This window comes from Macaca nemestrina, chromosome 8, assembly GCF_043159975.1.
Source record: "Macaca nemestrina isolate mMacNem1 chromosome 8, mMacNem.hap1, whole genome shotgun sequence".
NCBI lineage: Eukaryota > Metazoa > Chordata > Mammalia > Primates > Cercopithecidae > Macaca > Macaca nemestrina.
In genome coordinates, this window is record NC_092132.1 from 145544523 (window position 1) to 145566551 (window position 22029).

Genomic DNA, 22029 nt, shown 5'->3' on the forward strand with positions numbered 1-22029 from the left:
CTTGGTCCCAGTGGCCCCATACCTTCCACCTGCAGAGTGTATGCTTGGTCCTGGATGCCCTCTGCAGGTCCACAGGCCCCCACAGTACATCCCTGGGAGCCAGCACAGGTCAGCCAGATGCGGCCTCCCTATTTCCTACATCCTCAGCCCAGTCGCACCAGGCCTCCACATCACAATGCTTCAGGAAGACATTTTGCCATGGTATGGTGGTAAAGAATGTGGGCTTGGAGTTCTAAGTTCATACCTTTCCTCTGTTACCTACTGGCCCCCAGGATAGGGTCTAGCATATGGTGGAGCATAAATGAGTGAGTGAATCAACGAACTAGAGCTGAAACCTGGAGCAGGTTGATCGTTCTGAGCCACTTTCTCCTCCCTGTGAAATGGGTTAATAATAGCGTCTATTTCACAGAGTTGGTGGCAGAATGAGCCACTATGTCAAGTGCTTATCCAGGTCCTTACTCAGGGGGTTGGAAAGGGCTTGCTGCACAGGAGATGGAAGCATCCCCACCACCCACTACAGCAATGCCTCTCAGTGTGGTGTGAGAACCACCTTCCTCAAAACCATCTGGAACAGAGGCTGAGGTTTAAAAATCGTCAAAAAGAGAGCTATCTTGGTCCTACTCCAGGCATAGTAAGAAGGATTATTTTTAGGAAGGAAGCCCAGGACCCTGCATTTTTACAAGCTCTCTGAGTGATTTTTCCACCCGTTCTAACATTTAAAGAGTGCTGTATTAAGGTTTCAGTTTACAAACTAAAACGCAGAGTCAACACATGACTATAACACCCCACAGTTGCAGACACCAGAGGAAGCCTTCAGGGTGGAAGGCGGACCCTCTGAAGTTGAATGTAGGAAGTAATGAAAGACCTTCGTGCTATAATGGAGCAGCAAACATATTATCCTAACACCTGGTGCTGCAGTTCCTCTTGGAGATGAACTTTCTTGGACAAGCCTCTTGGTGTGGACAGTGATATCCAGAGGGCATGGATTAGCCTTGCTAAGACCAAAAAATAAATTACTGAACTGTTCTACATGGGACATGAATCAGAGACAAAGAAAAGAAGAAGGAATGGAGCCCTGAGCAACAGAGAAAGTGAGGCTGAAGCCATGGTTTGGAAACAACTTAGGGACTTTTGGGGAACAGAACTATATACACTCAAGCTATTGCACTGTTGTCATAGAAAACCCTGTTTTCCCACACCCACAGCAAGGGCCTCCATACCTACAACACTAAGTGTAAGTACACATGTATCTTGGTCTGTCACCTAGGCTGGAGTGCAGTGATGCGATCTCAGCTCACCGTAACCTCCGCCTCCTGTGTTCAAGAAATTCCCCTGCCTCAACCTCCCGAGTAGCTGGGATTACAGGTGCACACCACCCTCCCTGGCTGATTTATGTATTTTTAGTAGAGATGGGGTTTTGCCATCTTGCCCAGGCTGATCTTGAACTCTTGGCCTCGAGTGATCTGCCTGCCTCAGTCTCCCAAAGTGCTGGGATTATAGATGTGAACCACCACACCCAGCCAACTACCACCTTTATTCAGGGTTTATTCACTGACTTCCCTTTTCCCCTCCTCCTGTCCCCTGACCCCCGATTAGCAAATCTGTCATCTCAGCTCAGTGGCATTGGTCAGCTCTATCCCTCCTTCTCCATTCCCACTGGCATTGCTCGATTTCAGAAACTTGCCACTGGTTGCTTCCTAGGAAGTCTCTCTGCCTGTATTTTCTCTCATCACAGCCTCAAACCAACCCTCATACTGCTGCCAAAGTTCACTGTTGGATGAAGTTTTAATAGTCAGAGGCAGCAAAGTGTGGGGACTAAAATGTATAGAGATCCTAGAGCCAGACTGCCTCAGATCAAACTCTAAGTCTCCCCTCTGATGAGCTGTGTCCTTGGGTTGGGCAAGTTCTTAACCTCTCTTTGCCTTAGATTCTCCATCTTTGAAATGGGGATGATAATAATAACACCTCCTGTTAGGATAGTCATGGAGATTATGAATTAACATGTGCAAAGCATGTTATTACCTTGCTTAAAAGGATTGTGTGGGCAATCCAAGGAACCAGGGATAAAGCTCATACTCTAATTTGAATTATCCCTGGCATTTAAAATCTTTAACATTCTGGCTGTTGTTTGGCATTCCCCACCCCATCTCTCATTATACCACCCTCACTCAGCCTAGCTCCGACCAAGCTATTTAAGTTCCTAGGATGTGCTGTGCACATGCTAACATCCATTATGTTATGCCAACACTTTCCCTTTTATGGAATGCCCTCCCAGAGCTAGCTCCTTCTTTCTTTTCTTTTTTCTTTTTCTTTTTTTTTTTTAGGGAGAAGGATGTGCTTCCATTCTAACCACTGCTTGGAGAGTTCCTATCTCTGATGGACACAAATACACACATAGACACACACAAACACATACACATACATGCACACACCCCACCTTGCTGGGATTTTGATTAGGACAACATTAAATATTACATCTTTCTGTCTAAGAACATAGTATATCCCTCCATACAATTTCTCAACAAATTTTTGTAGTATTCAATGTAGGAGAGGCCTTGCACATCCAGTTAGTAGCGTTTGATGCCATTGTAAATGGTATTACTTAGAAATTTCTGTTTTTCCATGTCTTGCTAATATATAGAAATACATGTGCTTTTTGTACATTAACCTTGTATCTGATAGCCTCACTAAATTTACTTATTATCCAATCATGTTGTCTGCAAATATGGACAGTTTTCTTCCTTCCTTTCCAATTCTTACACCACTTTTCCTTTTGTCTTACTGCATGTCCCGGAACTGTCTGGACAATGGTGAGTGGAAGTGATGACAGTGGATAACCTTACCATTCCTGATTTGGAGGGAAAGGTTTCCAAGAAAACTGGAGGACTTATAACACCAGAATGAAAACCTATGCACATCTGTAATAGTTAAGACAGTATGGTACTGGTGCAAGGACAGACAAGTAGACCAATGGAACAGAATGGAGAGCCCAGAAGCAGACACACACATATGTAGTCACCTGAATACAGTACTGGTGATGTGGAGGTGCAGTGGGGAAGGGTCATTTTTTCAGTAGATGGGTTTGTATCAATTAGATCTCCATATAAAGGAAAAAAAAAATCATGATCCTTACCTCACACCAAACAAAACAACTATTGCTGATGGATTGCATATCTAAATAGTAAAAGTAAAACAACACAGATTTTAGAAAAAATAGAACATTTTCACGACCTAGAAGTAGGCAAAGATTTTTTTTTTTTTTTTTTTTTTTTTTTTAGATGGAGTCTTGCTCTGTAGCCCAGGCTGGAGTGCAGTGGCATGATCTTGGTTCAGTGCAAGCTTTGTCTCCCAGGTTCATACCATTCTCCTGCCTCAGCCTCCAGAGTAGCTAGGACTACAGGCGCCCACCACCATGCCCAGCTATTTTTTTTTTTTTTTGTATTTTTAGTAGAGATGGGGTTTCACCGTGTTAGCCAAGATGGTCTCGATCTCCTGACCTTGTGATTCACCTGCCTCAGCCTCCCAGCACATTTTTTTTTTTTTTTTAGATGGAGTCTCACTCTGTCACCCAGGCTGGAGTGCAATAGCGCAATCTCGGCTCACGGCAAGCTCCACCTCCCGGGTGCACGAGGTGGTAGCCATAGCATTAAGAGAGTCAGAGGTGACCCATAGAATGGGAGGAGATATTTGTAATAGGTACATCTAACAAAAACTCTTATGCAGAATATATAAAGAACTCCTACACATCTATAAGAAAAAGACATGCCACTCCATAGAAAAATGGGCAACATACATGAACAGTCACTTCAAGAGGACATCCAAATGGCCAATAAACCTAGGAAAATGTGCTAACTTCATTTGTTATCAGGAAATGCAAATTAAAATCAAAATGAGATATCACTTTATGCCAGTCAGAATGACTAAAATGAAAAACACAGAAAATACTAAGTATTGGAGAAGATCTGGAACTCTCATGCACTGTTGATAGGAGTGTATATTGGTAGGACTACTTTGAAAACCTGTTCTACAGTCTCCATAAAGCTGAACATATGCCTGCTGTAATGACCTGGCATTTCTATTCCTAGGTATATACACCACATAAAAAGGAACACATACTCACCGGAAGACATTTAAATGACTATCCGTAGCTGCATTAGTCATAGCAGCCAAACACTTGTACACAAGAGAATAGGTATTTTACTCCAGGGGCTACTATGTAGCAATGAGAATGAATAAAAATAGCCACACATAACAATACAGAAAACTCTTATGAGCATAATACCAAGTGAAAAGAAGTCAGATACAAATAAGTACATATTATATGATTCCATTTATATAAAGTTTTGAAATAGACAAACGATTCTAGGTTGTTAGAAGTCATGAAGACATACTCTTCAGGGTTTAGTGATTAGAAGAGAGTGTAATGGGGGCCCCTGAAGAGGTGGTAGCTGGCAATGTTCTTTTTCTTTTTCTTTTTTTAAGACAGGGACTCACTCTGTCATCCACACTGGAGTGCATGGTGTGATCACGGCTCACTGCAGCCTCAACTTCCTGGGCACAAACAATCCTCCCACCTCAGCCTGCTGAGTAGCTGGGACTACAGACATACATCATCACACTTGTCTAATTTAAAAACAAATTGTGAAGACAGAGTCTCACTTTGTTGCCCAGGCTGCCCTTGAACTCCTGGGCTCAAGTGATCCTCCTACCTTAGCCTCCCAAAGGGCTGAGATTACAGGCATGAGCCACTGCACCTGACCAATGCTCTGTTTCTTGATCTGGGTATAGATTCCATGGGTGTGTGTCTTTTGTAAAAAAGTAGGCACCTTGTGAAAACACTTGTGACTTGTATACTTTTCTACATATATATATTATATTTTAATAAAAAGTTAAAAAGCCAAGATAATGAAAAGAAAAGGCAAAAGAAGCAGAACCTTGGGCCCTACCCAGGCACACCGATTTCAGTCCCTGGGGTTAGAGCCAGGCTGTAGCCGGCCTCCAATGGCTTCCTCTGATCTTTACTTCCTAGTATTCACAATCTTGTGTAGCCAATCTCACTCACCAAATAGAGCTACTCTGTGTAACCAGTAGGATATTGTGGAAACAATGCAATGTGACTTCTGGATCTAGGTCATATACGGCATTTTGGCTTCTATCTTGCTCTCTCTCTCTCTCTGAGGAAAGCCACCATATCATGAGGACACACAAGAAGCTTTATAGAAAAGTCTGCATGGTGAGGAACTGAGGTCTTCTGCCAACAGCCAGCACCAACTCGCCAGCTGTGCGACAGGGTCTAGCCCCCGTCAAGCCTTCAGATAACAGAAGCCCCTACTGACATCTTGACTGCAATCTCATGAGAAATCCCAGTGTCAATACTAATACCACCTAGGAGAACTGCTGCCACACTCTAGACCCTCAAAAACTTAGGTGATATAATAAAGGTTTGTGATTCAAGCTGCTAAGTTTTGGAGTAATTTGTGAAGCAGTAATAGATAAACAATACAGACCAAGACATACATTTTTTAAAAACTCCTAGATTTGGAGGTGCAGCTATGGTCGGGAGCCTTTGGCATGGTATTCTGCTCCTATAAGTATAGCAGCCATCGTTTTGTGCTAGTGATATTCCTTGCTGGTCTTCACAGCTCACGTGTGTGCTCATTCAGTGAAGGAATGATGTTTTGTTCACCTGGGTACCTTCAGTACTCAGAGAGAACCTGGCACAGAATGAGTGCTCCATCAACATTTGTTTAATTGGAGTGGCCCTTCCAATAAACACAGAGAGTAGGACCTACCACTGCCATCAGCCACCTAAACTATTTCAATGTATCTTGGCCATTCAAATATTTTATTTTATTTTATTTTATTTTATTTATTTTATTTTATTTTATTTTATTTTATTTTATTTTATTTTATTTATTTTTGAGACAGGGTCTTACTCTGGCACCCAGGAGTACAGGCTGGAGTACAGTGGTGTGGTCATAGTGCACTGCAATCATGAACTACTCTAGGTTCACATGATCATCTCATCTCAGCCTCCTGAGTAGCTGGGACTATAGGCATGTGCCACCATACTTGCTAATTTTTTTTTAAATTTTTTGTAGAGACAAGGTTTCACTGTGTTGCCCAGGCTGGTCTTGAACTTCTTGACTCAAGCAATCCTCCCACCTCAGCCTTCCAAAGTGCTGACATTACAGATATGAGCCACTGCACCCGGCCTCAATATATTTTTGAAAAGTCTACTTTGAGCCACACACTGGGATCATGCTGGAGTTGCAAAGAAGAGGAATGTCAGCATTTGTAGCCAGGTACTTGGTCAAGCAGGAGACGTCAAGGCATCAGACATTGGAGACACTCAGGGGCACATGCCAGGGTTTGTCTAGGAGCCTCCGATGAGGTGACCAGTTCAGCTTGGGAGGGCTGAGATGTTTCCAAGAGTAAGCAACGCTGAAGCCATGACCCAGAGAGTGATTGGGAGTGTGCCAACTGGACAAGGAAGAAAAGGGTATTTGGAGAAGAGAAAAGAACCATGTGCCTCAGCAGAATGACTTGAAACCACGTGCAGTATTGGAGTAAAATGGCAGGAAGGTGAGAGACGAATCAGTGGTAAGGAGGTTGGATGTATTATGTGGGTAACAGAATCACCAAAACATGAAGTAGAATTTAGCATAACCCAGTTTACAATTTTAGAGAGATACCTCTGTTTGCGGTGTGGATGATAGATTATAAGGAAACACTGAAGATTGCAGGGCCTCTTGGAGAAGGTAAGGACTTTGTAATTGTCCAGGCAGGAGAAGGTATGGGCTGGCTAGGCAAAGTCAGGAAAAGGGGGAGGAGGGCACAGGTGTGAATAGGATGCTCCTACAGGCAGAGAATAAAGTTGAAGGACTGGAGTCTGAAGCTTCTCTACCTTCTCCGGTAAGAAGATTGGAGGAAGGAAGGTGAGTATGAGATATATTATCCAGGCAGCGTGTTCTTTTAAATTTTCCTCCTAAGAACCAGACAAAGATGGAAAAGCAAAAAGGCGAGGAGGGGTGGGATTCAAGAGGAAACTCAGCACATATGCTAATGTCACTTGGGAACTGTAACCAGCTCACAATTTCCATCTATTATCATGGGTGAAAATATATTTCCAGCCGAAAAGAATAATTTTTAAAACATGGGTGTGAAATAAATGAGCACATGAAACCGTGTTGTCCAAAAAAAACCCAGCAGAATGTTTTCCTTAGAAAGCAGCCTTCGGGTGACACTGCCAGCAGCCTGCAGCCCCAGCAAGGATCTGTGCTTTTGTCACTCTGTGATTTGCAACGGGAAAGAAGCTCGCTTATCTAAGAAATGCATCTGAAACTCCATGGCTGGCAGGTGCTTAAGAGCACTGAACAGATGTCTGTCGAATGTAACAAAACTCATAGATATATACTGGAAAGCACAGATGCACTACATCCTTTCTACCATAGTAGAGAAAATATCTCATATATGCATCAAAGGGCTTCATGCATTGGCCTTGCTGACTTCTTTTCTACCGGACTCGGAGCCCGCAATGGGAGCTACTCATTGGCATTTTGAAGGACCTTGCTGACCCCATCTCCAAGCAAGACTGGAGCCAGCTAACCAAAGATGTCGGTATGGCTTCTGAGGTTCTCTCCAGTCTCATGAGCCTTGTGTTTGCTGGTGTTAATGCTGCATCCTGAGTCCCCCTTTTCTCACCTGTCTCCCTCTCACAAGTTTTGGAGCACTAACCTGTTGCCTCTCAGGCTCCACTGCTGTCTAGTCCACCAGTCTTACTGACAAGGCCCCAGGGTACTTTTTTGGCTGCCTGGCATCCCTTAGACACCTCTCCAAGTTGACTCTCCTCAGTCCTGGAATCCACCTACTCCTCTTTCTCTTTTGGCAGATACATGATGTCTTAGTCCATTTGGGCTGCTATAATGAAACACCACAGTCTGGGTAGCTTATCAACAAGAGAAATTTCTTTCTCACAATGTGGAAGCTGGAAGTCCAAGTTCAAGACATCAGCAGAGTTGGTTTCTCCCGAGACCTCTCCTTGGCTTGCAGATGGCTGTTTTCTTCTGTGTCCCCACACAGTCATCCCTCTGTGCATGGCTGTATCATAATTTCTTTTTTTTTCTTTTTTTTTTTTTTGAGACGGAGTCTTGCTCTGTTGCCCAGGCTGGAGTGCAGTGGCATGATCTCAGCTCACTGCAAGCTCTGCCTCCCAGGTTCACACCATTCTCCTGCCTTAGCCTCCCGAGTAGCTGGGACTACAGGCGCCCACCACCATGCCCAGCTATTTTTTTTTTTTTTTTCAGTAGAGACGGGGTTTCACCGTGTTAGCCAGGATGGTCTCAATCTCCTGACCTCATGATCCACCCGCCTCAGCCTCCCAAAGTGCTGGGATTACAGGTGTGAGCCACTGTGCTCGGCCTGTAATCTCTTTTTATAAGGACACCAGTCATATTGGATGAGGGCCCATCCCAATAACCTCATTTTAACTAAATTACCCTTTAAAATCCCTATTTCCAAATACAGACCCATTCTGAGGTACTGTGGGTCAAGGTTTCAACACAGGAATTTGGGGAGACACCATGCAGCCTGTAACATGAGCTACTGTGTTAGACTCCTAACTTCTCTCTCTGCCTTTTTCCTCACCCCTCTGGTCCAGCTGCATGATACTTCAACCACAATCTTCCTTGAGCACAAGTCTGAGCACGCTGCTTTCCTGCTCAGTATCCCACACAAACGTTTGTGACTCCCTGGCTTGTCAATAAGGACCTCCATACTCTACTCCAAGCAGCTTCTTCTGTAGCTTTGACTCCCACCAGCCCTGCTCTCAGAGCTCTTCTCCCATCTTGGCCACTTCCTCTATGTACCTTCTCCACATGATGACATGAATGGAGCTTGGATGACCTGCTCTTCCCACACTTCCTCCAACGTACAAAGTGGGCAATGGCTTTCCACAGGAAGACACCATGGCATGAGATGTTGACTTGAGCACCAAAAGACCATGGAGAAAATCATGATAAACCTGCCTGGGAAGCCAAAGGGCTGCTTGCACTTTTTAAGTCCTTCTCTCCATTTTTCTTCTTCCTTTTTTCTTGCCTTTTGCTCCTCCTTCACCAAGTGGATGGTCGAAGATATTTGATCATGTTTTTAAGTTGAGTGTGAATGGGATTGAATTCACTCACAGTTATTTGGGGGTTTGTTGTGGGAAGTCAGGGACCCCGAATGGAGGGACCAGCTGGAGCCACGGCAGAGGAACATAAACTGTGAATATTTCATGGACACTTATCAGTTCCCAGATAATAGTTTTATAATTTCTTATGCCTGTCTTTACTTTAATCTCTTAATCCTGTTATCTTCGTAAGCTGAGGATGTACATCACCTCAGGACCACTGTGATAATTGTGTTAACTGTACAAATTGATTGTAAAACATGTGTGTTTGAACAATATGAAATCAATGCACCTTGAAAAAGAACAGAATAACAGCAGTTTTTAGGGAATAAGGGAAGACAACCGTAAGGTCTGACTGCCTGCAGGGTTGGGCAAAAAAAGCCATATTTTTCTTCTTGCAGAGAGCTTATAAATGGACATGCAAGTAGAAGAGATATTTCTAAATTGCTTTCCTAGCAAGGAATATTAATATTAATACCCTGGGGAAGGAATGCATTCCTGGGGGGAGGTCTACAAACAGCCACTCTGGAATGTCTGTCTTACGCGGTTAAGATAAGGACTGAGATATGCCCTGGTCTCCTGCAGTACCCTCAGGCTTACTAGGGAGGGGGAAAACTCCACCCTGGTAAATTTGTGGTCAGACCGGTGCTGCTTTCCTGCTCTCAAATCCTGTTTTCTGTTGTTTATTTATCAAGACAATACGTGCACCACTGAACATGGACCCTTATCAGTAGTTCTGCTTTTGCCCTTTGCCTCGTGATCTTTGTTGGACCCTTATAAGTAGTTCTGCTTTTGCCCTTTTGTCCTGTTCCCTCAGAAACATGTAATCTTTGTTCTGCTTTTTGCCCTTTGAAGCATGTGATCTTTGTACCTACTCTCTGTTATTACGCCACCTCCCCTTTTGAAACCCTTAACAAAAAACTTGCTGATTTGAGGCTCAGGTGGGCATCATGGTCTTACTGATATGTGATGTCACCCCCGGCAGTCCAGCTGTAAAATTCCTCTCTTTGTACTCTTTCTATTTATTTTTCAGCCAGCTGACACTTATGGAAAATAGGAAGAGCCTATATTGAAATATTGGGGGCAGGTTCCCCAGATAGGGGCTTCCATGGACTGAATTGTGTCCCCTCCCAAATTTATATGTTGAAACTCTAACCTTTAATGTGACTGTGTTTGGAGATAGGACCTTTAGAATAGTGATTTAAGGTTTAAAAAGAGTGAGGCTCTAATCTGATGGGGCTGGTGTCCTTACAAGAAGAATAAAAAATGCAAGAGAGCTCTCTCTCCACTTACCCACAAAGGAAAGGCCACATGAGGATGGAGCAAGAAGGCAGCTGTCTGTAAGCCAGGAAGAGAGCCCTCACTAGGAGCCAAATCTGCTGGCACCTTAATGTGGAACTTCCAGCCTCCAGAGCTGTGAGAAAACACATTTCTGTTAAGTTATACAGTCTATAGCATTTTGTTATGGCAGCCCCAGCAGACAAACACAGGGGCTTTCTCAAAAGGAGTTACGTCTTTTGCCTGGTTTTGCCGAGACCTGCATGGCTCATTCATCAATAGCTCTTCCTTTGTATGAGCCTCCTGGCTTGGACTCCTGATGTCTGTCCCTCAAGAGGTGGATGTAGAGTGATCCCTTAAGGAGGCCATTATCACTGACCAGTGACAGAGAGAGGAGCAAGCCCCTTTCTTTCCTGACCCATGAGACTGGTGTTGGTTAGGAAATATCAAGAGCTGTGAAAGGTTTGAGATTTCACCCTACTTGCAGTCTAAGAAGTTAGCCTGCCACACTTTCAAGGTTGCTGGCAGAAGACACAAGACTCCTGGGTCAGAGACAAAGGACTCCATTGCTCATAGCAATAGCAGTAACCGAGTGTCAGCATTTGTGTTCATCTCCCCAGTCCCAGTTCCTGCAGGCTAATGCGACAAGAGCCAGGTGCTGTCTGCAGAGGCAGTGGGTGACTTTCCTGGAGAAGAAGCTCAAGCTTTGGAAGCCCAAGTCTTTTATGGTGGGCAGTAAGCTTGTCTGAACTTTGCTCTGGAGGGATACATTATCTTTATCATTTTAGACAGTAAACAAGTAAACAAGCCTGCCCTTTGCTGCCGACGGAAACACTATCGCTCTCTTACAATGTTGCTTTGCCATACAAGCATGAGATACCCTGGTGGTGTACCTAGTGAGATGTATATGCTAGTGCCTCTGCTTCTCTGGTTGAACTCTGATTGACAATGGCACCTAAACACTTTCAATAAGCTACACTATTTATTATACCTAGGAAATATTCCTTCTAGATAATGGAAATGGTCCTGGGACCTATACTTAAACACAAATATCTGGTATCCTGGTTCTTGACAATATGTCTATCGTGAAATGTAGGTTTCGACATGATTCAGAAGACAACTGCCATTGAAAAGATAGTTCGTTATCACAGTTCCTAAGAGAAGGGGCAAGGCATGCCACACCATGTGATGGTGGGAGTAGGGGACACATGGAGAAGCACTGGGGTTGACCAGGAGGCAAAGGTAGAGAGGAGAAGTATGGGTGAGAGCCTTTACTGTGACTTCTGCAGGAAAGAATGGGTGAGGCAGGTGAGCAGGCTCAGGATTGGCTAGTGTGAATCCTTTCAGTGGGCTCTGGGGCATAAGGGCTGTTCCTAGTTGCCTGGATCCTAGCCCTGAAGTGGTGGTGGCCCAGAGTGCAGGAGCCCCACAAAGGAGGTGGTTGGGAGGTGGGGTCTAGGTGGGTTGGTTCACATGTGAAAGGCGTTCTCACAGAAGAGCTCTTTGCTTCCACTAAGAATTGGCTAACCCTGGGTGGGGCAGTCCCTTCAGCATCAGCAAGTCCCCGAGACAGCCAAACCTCAGAATAAAAAGCCTTACTTAATATGACATCACACAAAAACTACACCTCACTGTGAAGACCTAACTCTAGAAGAATGTGGAAAACTAACCAAACACCTTGCCTGACATCATTACTCAACCTTTTGCCCTCTCGGTTAATCCAGGGTAGCTGGGCAGCGTATCAGCTAAGGCACTTCCAGAGTTTAAAAGCATCCCACTATGTAGCTGGTCATCAGTCAGCAAGTGTTCCCTGAGTGGGCGCTGTGAGCGAGGCACGGGAGGGGGTGCTGGGGAGATGGGGGGGAACCAAGACACACCTGGCCCTACCTGATGGCACTTAGGGTCAAGCTGAGCCCATAACCCCTGCCCCCAACCTGGGCAACATTCACTTGTCTTCTCAAACAGGGGGAGCATTTCTTTGGGGAAACATGTGGGCCTGAAGACACAGCACATCTCTGCCCACGAGGCAGGCTGGGGAGGAGGGAAGACTCTGCCTTCTGGAACTTCTTGTTCCTATCAGAGGCATCTCCAGAGTTTTCTCAGCAGCCTGCGTGCATCTTCCATCAGGGACCCAGATGTCGTTTCTTGGTCACATTGGAGAAACTGTGTCTGCAGGTGGCTCAGCTCATCTCTGTGATGCTCTGCTGTGATATTTTGGAAAAATTGTTAAAGTGTTTTTGTAGCTTGGAAGGGCATCTAATTTGGGGATTCGCCTCTGCTGTTAGTCTCTCACTCGCCTTCTATCACATTCTCTGGAGGTAGGGCAGAGACTGATTTAAGCAATGCTCTCTCTTCGATTGGGCAAGGAGCCAGAATGACTTGCAGCTGTTGACTGACACACGCTGCCCAAGAAAGTGCAGGACACTCCTAATTATGCAAATACGAACTTCTCATAAAATAGACGTCAAAGCCCTAGTTTTTAAATCTTGTTGCAGTAAAATGTCTTAATTTGGGCTTCTGGAAACTACTACGATCATCTTAGGAGATGTATAAGTACATGTATATAAGACGTTAACATCACAAGATGGTTGTAGATCATTTGCCCATCTGCCTTGGTTCTGTAATTGAGAAAGCACAGTTCCTGGAGTCTGGCCTAAGCATGAAAACATGTCACGATGAGTCTAGGTTAGCAACAGTCTGCACAGTGCTTACTTCTGGGGGCGAATTTCAAATTAAGTTATTATAACGCCTTGCAGTGCACCTACGCATTAGGTCAGAGGCTGGTGTTTGGGAGAGTGCCTCCAGAATTGTCTGGAGTGCTTCTAGAAATCCCCTTCTAGGGCTCTGCTTTCAGAGATTCCTATAGGATGGGTCTGGTGTGCGGCTCGGGAGGCTATTTTTCAAAAGTTGCCCAGGTCCCTGTGATGAGAAACCTGGTTTGGGAACCATCGGTTTAGTCTGAGAGTTTTGCTTTTTGAATATGGTCTCCATCCCAGTAGCTCCAGCACCTCCTGGGGACTTGTAGACACACGAAGCCTACATCTTCCCGGAGTCCCCAGTGGATTCTCAAGCCCGTGGAAACGAGAAGCACAGGCATCCACAGGCCCAGGTGAAGCACGTGGAAGAGAATGACGATCTCGCTGCTAGTTAATCAGGAAAGCCTTTATGGAGACGTTGGGATCTTCAGAGGATAGAAAAAGCAGAGAAAAACCACTGCCGCTATCTGATGAAGAAGCACAAGAGGTAATGGAGAGGCAGATGGATTTAGGGAACAAATGAAGAGTGTCCTGACTAAGTTGAACCAAAAGATGGAACACAAACTCGATGTCATTGGCATGTTGCAGCTGCCATCCATTAGATCATTGTGGTTGGCCTTCGTCTGCAGGGCACTATCCTGGGTATTCATCAAATGTATTCACAGAGCATGTTAAGATGGCTTTTTGAAATTTTTTTTTTTTTTTTTTTTTTTTTTTTTGAGACGGAGTCTCACGCTGTTGCCCAGGCTGGAGTGCAGTGGCGCGATCTCGGCACTGCAAGCTCCGCCTCCCGGGTTCCCGCCATTCTCCTGCCTCAGCCTCCTGAGTAGCTGGGACTACAGGCGCCCGCCACCGCGCCCGGCTAATTTTTTTTTGTATTTTTAGTAGAGACGGGGTTTCACTGTGGTCTCGATCTCCTGACCTTGTGATCCGCCCGCCTCGGCCTCCCAAAGTGCTGGGATTACAGGCTTGAGCCACCGCGCCCGGCCGGCTTTTTGGAATTTTTACTTATCTAAGGGGCTGCCTGATGCCAAAGAAAGTATTGGGATACCAGGAGATTGGGCCTGGAACCAGCCCTGCATCCCATCCTTTCACTAACCCACTGCGTGTCCCTGGGAGAGTCATGTGGGCTCCCCGGGCCTCAGTTTGCTCATCTGTAAAGCATCAGCGGCTCCCAGTTTTAGCAGACCATGTACCCCATTTTGTAATAGATATCTGTAACATCCTCTGTCTTTGCCATTCTAAAATAAAAGCCATAGACATGACTACTAACAGGCATCATTTTTAAAGACCACTCTGATGCCCTACTTGTAATTTAAATGGGAAGCTGAGGGCAGGCATGGTAGCTCAAACCTGTAATCCTAGCACTTCGAGAGGCTGAAGCAGGACGATTACTTGAACCCAGGACTTCTAGATCAGCCTGGGCAACATAGTGAGACATCATCTCTACAAAACTAAAAAAAAGTTGGGTGTGGTGGTGCACACCTGTTGTCCCAGCTACTTGGGAGACTGAGGTGGGAAGATCGCTGGAGCCCAGGAGTTCGAGGCTGCAGTCAGCCATAATCATACTACTGCACTCCAGTCTGAGCAACAGAATGAGACCCCGTCTCTAAAATAAATAAATGGATAGATAAAAATTTAAAATAAGGCCAGGTCTGGTGGCTCATGCTTTCATGCTTGCGATCCCAGGACTTTGGGAGGCTGAGGCACACAAGAAATATTAACTATTGTTTTACTTAATTTTGAAATATTATGCTACACACATCCTGAAACACACACTTTTAGTCTTCTGATCTTTGCCCCAAATTAGTCCACTATCAATGGCATGAGTCAATGAGCTGAGGAGGACTCATGAATACTATGCAAGGCCAATGACCCAGTAAATCAGTGAGGGCAGGCTGTAATCTGCAAACTTTCCAATAAGAACTCATGATGATGCTAGATTCTGTTATGGGTAGATTGACTGATTTAAAATCAGCTCCCTCTAGGGTGGATTTTCCTAAAGAAGAGAGCACTTAGTTTTCCTCCTTTTCCTTCTCCCACCTTCACACCCAAAATGCTTTATCTCAGGAAGAAAGAAAAGGAAACCCTTGGTTGTGTGTGGTGGCTCACGTCTATAATCCCAGAACTTTGGGAGGCCAAGGTGAGTGGATCACTTGAGCCCAGGAGTTTGAATACACACCGGGCAAGATGGCAAAACCCCATCTCTTCTAAAAATAAGAAAGCTGGCTGGGTGGGGCAATGCATACCTGTAGTCCCAGCTACTCAGGAGGCTGAGGTGGGAGGATCATTTGAACCCAGGAGGTTGAGGCTGCAGTGAGCTGAAATTGCACCACTGCACTCCAGTCTGGGTGATAGAGCAAGACCCTGTCTCAAAAATTAAAAAAAAATTTTTTTTAAATAAATCAGAAGTTGAAGTAAAAGTAGGTTATAATACAATAATAAGTATTTCAGTATGTGAATACTTGGGCAGTATATTAACCATGTCTTCTATTTTCTGAATTGTGATGCTTTGACACTTGGGCCTTGTGATATGGTTTGGCTCTGTGTCCCCACTAAGTCTCATGTCAAATTGTAATCCCCACATGTCAGGGTAGGACCCTGGTGGGAGGTGATTGGATCACGGTAGCAGGTTTCCCCTTTGCTGTTCTCATGATAGTGAGTGAGTTCTCATGAGATCTGACAGTTTAAAAGAGTGTGGCACTTCCTTCTTCACTCTCTCTCTCTCCCCTGCTCCCACTATGGTAAGACATGCTTTCCCTTCGCCTTCCACCGTGATTATAAGTTTCCTGAGGCCTCCTACCCATGCTTCCTAATAAGTCCGCAGAACTGTGAGTCAATTAAACCTGTTTTCTTCGTAAATTACCAGTCTCAGGTAGTTCTGTGAGAATAGCAGTGTGAGAATGGACGAACATACCTTGCTTACCCCAAAGGGAGTGCTACCTCACACCAGGGTTGGCCAATTCCTAGCAACAGCAAACAACTTGCCCACAAGTATACTTTTCAAATGCAAACCAACCCATTCAGATCTCATAGTTTAACTACCTTCTTCATCCCCTCTCACACTCCAGGCTGCTATCCACCTGTCCTCACCATCCCAGGGCCAGGTACCAGACAACTAAGGGCAGCCCCTGTGCTCCAGAGCCCCTCCTCTCTCTGCTTCATGCCCAAGGCCAGTGCTTTGCCATGCAGGCCCCTGGGGCATGGTGCGCCCCCTTCTGGGAACCGTGAGTAACAAACTCTCCGTTCAATGGCAATCGTCACCTGCTCTGATGGCCTTACAATACCTCAGATTTTCTAGTAATAAACAATAGTTTAAAACATGTAGAACTACACTGCCAGACGTAAGAGAATGGCTTCTTGGCCCTACATATAATAAATAAGCTTGGGTTTAAGAAAAGTCAGAAGGTCAGGAGAAACTTTCTAGAATGAGAGAGAACAAGGAAGCAGAGGAACAGCTGGACAGAGGGACAAAAACCAGTATTTGCTAACAGAGCTGATTGGATTTCCACAGATCGGACAGAGAGGAAAATTCCTTCATTTGAGTAGGCATATGATACCAACATATATCATAGATCATGGAGGAAAATTAGGAAGTTGGATATTCTGGCAAATCAGCCAGGCCTTATTTTGAGTGCAGTGTGGAAACAATTCCCTGTTATAACATGGGATGTGGCAGTAATAATGACAAATCACAGCAAATGCATCTCTGAACTTGAAATCCCACCACAGGTTGAAGCATGCATTCTGTCTCAGCATGTCCAGCAGGACGTTGGAACGTCTTACCAGTCCTGGGTCAATTTCTCCTTGCGTGACCTGTCCTGGGCATTGCAGGACAGCCAGTGTCCCCCTGACTAAACATCATTAGTGCCCTCCAATCATCATGGCAACCAAAACTTCCTTCAAAGATTTTCAAGAGGTCCATGTTGACAAACCACTAAATCGGATAACTCACAAAGCACTCCCAGAACGAGCTCACTTTGATTCTAAGATCTCTGGGGAGTCACAGATAAAGGAGATTGCCAATATGCTTTAAAGTCCGGGAGTTACTATTATAGGCCATTGCCGTGACCTGACCAGAACATAAGACACAAAGGGCACATGAATCTAAGAAGGAAATATGACAAACCAAGCCGAGGTCGTTTACTTTTGAGAGCAAATCACAACCTTTAAGAGAAAAATCAAAAATTTACTTTTGGATCTTACTCTCAGAATTGTACGAGTAACTATAATTCTGGAAGTATGGTTCGGGGTGGGCACTCCTCAAGCCCCCAGGCTCTGAGGTGTGGAGCTGGTAGTGTGTCCATGGGGGTCAGGAGCTTGAAATATTGTGCTACATACACCAAGTATGCTCACTCCATATGTCTCTGGAGAGAGGCAAGACTAGCAGCTCCGCCCCTTGCTGTGTGGCTGTGGCTAATTTACTTGACCTCTCTGAGCTAATTCTATAATTAGTAATGCTGAACTCATATTCCTAACATACCGGTAGTTGTAGGGATTAGATATTGCACACAAAGGACTTAGCTCAGTGCATGGTACTTAATAAATGATGAATAAGCTATATGATAAACTTCATTTTTTATACAGTATCTGATCGTTCTCTTTTCAAATTGTCCACTAGAGGGTGCCAAACACCAGCCTGAAACTTGGAAAAGCTGTCGTCCAAATTCCCCCGGCCCAAACACTCGCTTTGCAAAACATGCTCTCAAGATCCTAAGCATTGATGTCAGGAAAAAGACTTGGCAGACTTTCCATTTGCTTTCCTCTTCACCCTTGAGAAGTCCTACACCTAAAATAAAGACGCTCAACTTCAAGACTGTTAGTTTAAATTACAACATTTCTTACAGGTGCGTAGACAGTGTAACTGTAATGTTGCCAATGGCTTTAAACCAGCTGCATACACAAGACAGAGCTGCAGGGGCCGCCTGCCCCTGGAGCAGGCAGCCAGGGATGTGTCGTTTGTAGAGAATTTAAACACGATAACACAGCTGACTAAAAGTCAGTTTGCTCGTGATATCACCATGTGCTTGCAACTCTAAATAACATCAGTGATAAAATACTGTCCTGCAAAAAAAGACTTTTGCTGTTCAAAGTTCCAAATAATTTCTGCAGGTATGATTGTATTTTAGCAATATGTATGTAAGCTTCAATTTGATATATTTCTTACTTACCATTAATAATTTTAATATATCTGGAAGTTAATTCTGAGAACTCCCCGTGGCACAGAAGCATCTTCCCGGTGGACTCAGCCACGTGCATTTTGTTCTCGTCTGTTCACACCCAGCGCCAGCCCGTGATTGCACCTTGAGCTACAACTGTCTCCAACCCCTACATTTAAATAGTAAATTCAAAACAAACCATGATAACCCTGATTGTAATGATGAAAGAAGTAGATCTTGGGTTATTTTACTTTTGTCATTTTATGTGATAAAAAATTTTAAATTTGTGTTTAAACTTTAAAATCAAAACAGACAGAGAGCCATGAGATTAATTTTTTACCGCCAGTGTGCAAATTTAGTTCATATGTGATGTGCTCCTAAATTTGCATAATATTAAAATTAAAATGTACTCTTTCTTTAAATTGTGTTTTGAAACTAGAGATTGTTCAGCAGGTCAATTTTAAAAAATGAAGAAACTACAGACTGACTCAAGAAAACAATGATTACTACTGATTGCATTATTATCATTATAAAAATAATTTTGTTGCATGGGGAGGATGTTAAAAATTATCCACTCCAGGTGTCAACTATTCTAGGTCTGCTTTTGTCTTAAATCCCAACTAAGTTGTTTTGCACATCCAAGAAAGGAAGGCCGACTGCCCTGGGAGAGCCCCCAGTGATGCACTGAGAAGAACCCTAGTCGTGGGCAGATGGGATTGGCTGCTCTCCTGAGCATACGCAATGCCCCTGGATTCCTAAGCCCTCCAAGCCCTGTCTCTTCCACTCCTGCACACTTGGAGACCTTTTATTTAAGGAGGCCTTATTTGGGAAGATCTCGGAGCACTTTACAAATACCAACTTTGGTCTACGAGCTGGAGGAAGGTTCAATCTGTGTATCTCCTAGACGAAGGGGCAGGCTCAGGGAAGGGAAATTCCATTGAAAGCCTTGCTTTGAGTGTGTTCCAGCTATGACCACACCATGATATATGCATGTTATTACACCCAGACCTATGTTTCAAGAATGCATGAGCTACCCTCCAATGGAACTTGGTCAGTTATTATCCAGCAACATAAACTGACAACTTTTCTATTCCCTTCTCCTTTGCATTGTTGCAGGTTTTCACGTTCCCACCCCCAAATTAGAGGGGTGAGGGAAAGCAACAACATTCTTTCCTATCCATAGTACATGTTTCTAGCAGCATAGCCAACTCCATTCCCCCAATAGCTACCAAGCTAGTAACAATTCTTACCATTTATTAAGAGTAGAATTACACACCACATCAAACTGTTCTGTCTACTTTATTTCTAATTCTTGCAGTAACTTCAAGCAAGTTGCAAAAACGTCACCCAGCTAATGGTACAAGGAGCCAGCCCTCTTTGTATCTTGGAGCACCAAGCATTCTTCCAGGCGGGTATAGAAATGAGCTCATTCGGCCGGGCACGGTGGCTCACGCCTGTAATCCCAGCATTTTGAGAGGCCGAGGTGGGCAGATCAGGAGGTCAGGAAATCAAGACCATCCTGGCCAAGATGGTGAAACCCCGTTTCTACTAAAAATACAAAAATTAGCTGGGCGTGGTGGCGCATGCCTGTAGTCCCAGATACTCGAGAGGCTGAGGCGGAAGAATCGTTTGGACCAGGGAGTCGGAGGTTGCAGTGAGCCAAGATCACACCACTGCACTCCAGCCTGGCAATACAGCAGGACTCCGTCTCAAAAAAAAAAAAAAAAAAAAAAAAAGGAAAGAAAGAAAGAAAAAAAAAAGAAAGAAAGAAAGAAAAAAAAAAGAAAGAAAGAGATGAGCTTATTCTTCCCCCAACCCCCAAATCCTTTTTTGTTTTTTGTTTTTGTTTTTGTTTTTGTTTTTGAGAGACAGAGTCTCGCTCTGTTGCCCAGGCTGGAGTGCAGTGGCCGGATCTCAGCTCACTGCAAGCTCCGCCTCCCGGGTTTACACCATTCTCCTGCCTCAGCCTCCCGAGTAGCTGGGACTACAGGCGCCGCCACCACGCCCGGCTAATTTTTGTATTTTTAGTAGAGATGAGGTTTCACCGTGTTAGCCAGGATGGTCTCGATCTTCTGACCTCCTGATCCGCCCCCCTCGGCCTCCCAAAGTGCTGGGATTATAGGCATGAGCCACCGCTCCCGGCCTCCTTTTTTAAGTTCTAAGTTTTCAAATTAAAATTGTGGCAAACTACACATAAAGTGACATTTACTATCTTAACCATTTCTCAGTGTACAGTGTCATGGTCTTCAGTACATTCCCACTGTTGTACAACCGTCACCACCACCCATCTCCAGAACTCTTCACCTTACAAAACTAAAACTCTGTACCCATTAAACAATTACTCCCAATTTTCCCTTCTTCTTCTCCTCTCCCAAATCTTAAGTATAAAGCAGATAGTATTATTATCACCATTGCCAATTTTCAGATGAGGGAATGGAGGCATCGTGAGATTCAGTAACTTCCCCTGATCACAGCTGGTTGGTAGCAGAGCTATGATTCAAAGCCAGGTGGTCAGGCTGCAGAAGTCATGGCCTCAGCCACTGTACGGCCTCAGGCACACCTCACACAGTACTGTGCTGTGTTGTGCTGTCTCTTCTGCTGTTGAGCCTCAAAACAGAAGCCTAGAAAGTTGAAGCAAATTGCAGATTCTTCCTCGTAAAGGCCGAGGAGGCTCTGTGTTGAGACCGCTTGGATCCCAGGCTGATTAGCCTGCTGCACCTCCCCTTAGATTAGAGCAGTGACCCTGTCCTTGGTCCTGTCCTCTGCTCTCATCCACATCCAAAAGCAGCTCTGGTCTTCTCCCCTCAGTCCCAGGTGCAGTCCGTGGGTTCCAGCCTGCCTGTGACTAGGGAAGTAGACTGTACACTTTGGCCAGCGGGCAGCGGACTAGGCCCCACCTGGGATGTTCTTGCTCATCTGCACGTAACTGGGGGGATGCAGTCTGTGCTGCAACAGCCTGTGCTCCCTGTCACTGCTAAGGAAGCCCCTCTTCTCCCTTTGGGCCAGTGCTGCTCCGCAGGAAACCTCCCTCCTGCACACCGCCATCAGCTTCTATCCAACACTGAATGGGAGACTGAGCTGGACCCTTACCTGGCACCTGTGTTCAAGGAAGGGGTGCTAGGGAGATGGTGTACCCCCTCCCCCATATACAGATCCTTATTTCTTTATGTTGGCATGTAGGGAGATGGTGTACCCCCTCCCCCACATACAGATCCTTATTTCTTTATGTTTGGTGGGTAGGGAGATGGCATACCCCATCCCCACATACAGACCCTTATTTATCTATGTTGGCATGTAGGGAGATGGTGTACCCCCTCCCCACATACAGATCCTTATTTCTTTATGTAGGCGGGTAGGGAGATGGCGTACCCCCTCCCCACATACAGACCCTTATTTCTCTATGTTGGCATGTAGGGAGATGGTGTACCCCCTCCCCCATATACAGATCCTTATTTCTCTATGTTGGCGTGTTGGTCCTATTTTCAGCCATTTCAGTGAGCAGCCCTGAGGAAGAGCAGCTTCACTATGAGAGGAGTTAGTTAGAACAGAATTTTTCCCCAGTTGACCAATGTAAGCTTGCAAGCCTACCTAGAAGAGGAAGAACTTTAAAACTTTACATCTATTTCATCAGCACACCTTATTTTACCCGGAATAAACTCCACCACTG